Raw genomic sequence first — 3,964 nt, 5'->3', positions numbered from 1 at the left:
CTTCATAATGTATTCATAAACCTTGATTTAGTTGTTTTTTCTTTTTATATTTCCTTTTCTTGACTCTTTCATTCCATATGTGTGTCTAAGGATTAATGTGTATGATAATTTGTATGTTTATATTTGCCTTCGTATAAAATTTCAATGGTTTCTTATTAGTATTTGTTCCTAATCACAAAATAAAAGGATTGCTTTGAAAGTTAGTGAAATTATGATATTTCTTACGCTAAATATAGAATTTATTTCAGGTAAATATTAAAAAAGTATGGATCACACAATTTTACTCACCCAAAGATTTAATCCAAATGTTTTTTTTTTTTTCCTTTGCATTGAAGAAGAGTTTCCCTTGTAAGAAATTTGAACACCAACTAGATGAGTTAATGCAGTATTCAAATAATGAGCTCAACAGCTAACTTTCCCTTTCTTGTAGTGTTGATCTCTCCAATCTTGTAAAACAAAACAATAATTATCAGAATGTTAAACTAATAATAATTATCACAATGTTAAACAATATAAGGTTATGATGAAGTTCTGATTCTAAATACTCCCTCAAAGAACAATAACCAATACAGGGCCTGAACTTTTCTTCATCATAACCTTCCTTGATTCCATCGTGAAGATAATGTAAAACTTCAGCCTCTACCTGGGATAGTTGCCTTGGGAATTCATCATTTGAGATGGTGTTCCTGGCCTTTGGCAATGCTACAAAAAATGGCCGACTTTTTTCTCCTACATATCCACTTGCACTCAAATAATGATCCACTTCCCATCTGTCACTAAACTACTGCATTGATTGAATTGTCACAATTTCAGGTACACAACCAGGTTACACACATATCAAGCAACAAGCAAAGGCTTATCTTTTCAATCCTCAATATATGATTACTGGAAATTGTTTTCTCAGGCATTTCTAATTTCCAAATTATACTGCATATCTAATCAGTCAATCCAGTAAGTTATATATGTCAATGCAGTGTCTATGTGTGTGCGTGCGTGTCAGCTCAGTGTTACATTTCATAGATCACAAAGCCAAAAAAGAAAGCAAGAAATCTGTTCCTTGAGTCTGTTATCAAAATTGGAAACCACAATTACTGTCCTTCTAAAGGTTGGATCAATTTCACGAATTGAATCCAACCACAAAGATGAGCACCATCCCACACTGCTCTGCTTAAGGAACAACAGAAGACGATGGGAGGACTAGCAAGTGATTTAACCATGGAAAGAATTTCCTTAGGTGTGTTCTCTGGTTCTCCCTTCTTTGCCTGCCAAGAAATTTCCAACCATACATTTTGATTCATGAATAAAATTATTATATTACAAGATTTCAAACGATCTATGTCTTATTGTTTTCTTTTTCAAATGAATTAACAACTTACCTTAAGAACAAATCCTGGTGTATCAATGATGGTGAGATTAGGACAATGTGCAAATTCAGCTCTCATTACAATTGGCTTAGGAGAAACTGAAGTTTTAGTCTTTTTCAAAAGTGCCTCAGTTCTTGATTTTATGATATCTGCAATTGCTGATGCTTAAACAACTGGACTTCCATATTCTTCAGAATCTTCTTCCTGTTTTGCGTTGTCGATTAAAAGTATCTTCCTATTTTGCATTGTCAATTATAAGTATCAGTTATATACAGAAAGAAGAAACAAGGTAAGCATTGCAGAATGTAGAAATGGAGCAATTATTCAATGAAGAACACCAGATGCTAAAAAGAGTAAGAGACATCTTCAATTATAAATTCTTCAAAATTCCTAGTATTTTTTTTTTATTATCCAATTTGCACTTGCTTTTCTTCCCATAAATTGAATAAACACATAGGAAAGCCTGATTCAGCAAATAACAACATCATCATAAACCTTTAAAATGAAATAGAAAATTGAAAACCTCCCAAAAACCTTTAAACCACTAAGGCAAAACCAACCCAAACTCACAAAAAATAGAAAAAAAATCATTAAAAAAAAAAAAAACCACCTGGAAGCGACAACGAGGGTAGAAGGCTCCTGAACCATTTGCAAAATCAGAGGTGGACGAGTACCCATCTTAACTTCACGCACATTAAAACGAAATCCAAGTAAAGCTGCAAGGAGAGAGCTTTTTCCATCGGATTGACTACCGAGGGCTACGATCTCTGGGATCGGAAGTGTCTCTCCAAACGCCACGGCAGCCGCTTGGAGGGGGTTGTAGGCCTCGAAACGGGACAGAGAGTAATAGGAGGAAGTGTAATGCGAATGGTGGAGAGAATGGGACCTTTTGGATTTGTCCACTGGGGTTTTTGCTGGGGTTGGGGTCGCCATCGCCATTGAAGAGAGAAAAAGAGAGGAGTAATAGGGAAAGAAGAAGCTAGGCGCTCCGGAATTTGAATTTAAAATTTGTAGGGATTATAGCCGCTGGTGGATTGTGAGGGGATGTGGATGGGCTTGGGTTCTTGTTGGGCTAGAATGGCTTATTAAAGTTTGGGCCGGTGCAAACATTAATAATGGACTATTTTATTTTTAATTTTTTAGAAATTTTTTCATATAATAATTTATTTTTTGTTTTTTCCTTTCAAATTGAGTATTCAATGTTGACTTATAGACATGGATTAAGAAAAATATTTTGATTTTAGCATCGTTTTACTTTTAAAATTTAATTTCTTATAACAAAATTCATGAAAAGTTTCATATTGATCCAATAATATTGAAGAATTATAAAATCATAGTTAGATCAATCTTATTGTTAGCAATCATTGTAGACACCAAATTGGGTCCGGCCCAGATCAATTGGGCCTGGCCCAAATGGGTAAGTCCAATTCAATTTTATCTTGTATTTTTTTTTCCTTTCTTCTTCTTTTGTATTTTATGTATTGTATTATTTATTATTATTATTATGTATTAATATATGTATATATTTATTTATTTTTTGTTAATATTTATGTGTATTTTATTATTTATGTATATATATATATATTTTTATCTTTTTTATTTTATTCATTTTTATATTTTTACTTATCTAATTATATATCTTATATATTTTTTTTATTATTATTTTATTTATCCTATAATATCTGTTGATTTATCTTCTTTAATTATCTAGTTTTTTTTTTATTTTGATTTTTATTTTGGAGGGCTAGGATTGAAAGTTGAAGAATCCCACTGGGAGTGGGAATTCAATCAAAAGAGTCCAGACTGGATTCAAAGATTGAATTCTCGTCCAAAGGGGAATTGAGATTGATCAGAAACTCCTGATCAATCCTTATATAAAGCACCCCCTGGAACATAATGAAAACACAGAGAAAACAGTAAGCAAAGCTACTGATTTGAGAGAAAAAGAGGCGTATAGGAAGCTAAGAAAAGTTTAGGAGTGTTCTGGGAGTGAGAAATTTTTTAGAAATTTTTGGCGAAAATTTTTCTGGAAATTTTTGGGAAATTTCCAGATTCCGGCGAAAATTCCGGCGAAGTTTGAATTTTACGGCGAAAATTTCGGCCAACCTTGAAGTTTCCGACGACAAGCCCAGTTTCCGGCGAAGAATCCCAGAAACCGGTGATATTCCGGCCAACTTCCGGTGAAATTTCCAGATTCCGATGAGATTTTCCAAAATCCGGCACCGGTGTTCTTCAGTTTTTAGAGAGAAGGGAGAGGAAAAGGGAAGAAGAGAGAGAGAAGGAGAAGCGTTCTGCCGAAAAAACGAAGGGGATTACCTTTTATACCCTCCCAAAACGACGTCATTTTGGCTTTAAGTTAATCAGAGGATCCGCGCGTTTTGCCGAAACCTGACCCGACCCGATCGTCGACCCGATTCTGACCCGCGCGTGCCTGCCCCCTCCGAGCCGAGCCGAGCCGCGCCAAGCCGCCAAGCCGCTCCCCCCGAACCGTTTTCTCTGTCTTGAGCCGAGCCGAGCCGCGATCCGAGCCGCTCCAGTTTTTTTTTTTTTTTTCTTTTTCTTTCTTTGAATTTTTTTTTCTTTGTTTATTTGTTTATTTT

At 34.9% G+C, this 3,964-nt stretch overlaps 1 pseudogene across 1 annotated transcript; it reads right to left on the bottom strand.

Annotated features, from left to right (window-relative positions):
• Positions 1 to 200: 200 nt before the first annotated feature.
• LOC111288928 (dynamin-related protein 5A-like) lies at positions 201 to 2,737 on the bottom strand (annotated as a pseudogene). The gene is made up of 4 exons (XR_016341941.1): positions 1,975 to 2,737; positions 1,377 to 1,568; positions 1,056 to 1,262; positions 201 to 783 (listed from the first exon to the last, which is right to left on the bottom strand). The product of XR_016341941.1 is annotated as a dynamin-related protein 5A-like (transcript).
• Positions 2,738 to 3,964: the final 1,227 nt, after the last annotated feature.

The sequence above is a fragment of the Durio zibethinus genome, chromosome 4, assembly GCF_047325235.1.
Source record: "Durio zibethinus cultivar Kanyao isolate XHJ-2024 chromosome 4, ASM4732523v1, whole genome shotgun sequence".
NCBI classification, from domain to species: Eukaryota; Viridiplantae; Streptophyta; class Magnoliopsida; order Malvales; family Malvaceae; genus Durio; species Durio zibethinus.
This window is presented reverse-complemented; position numbering and strand designations above follow the sequence as displayed.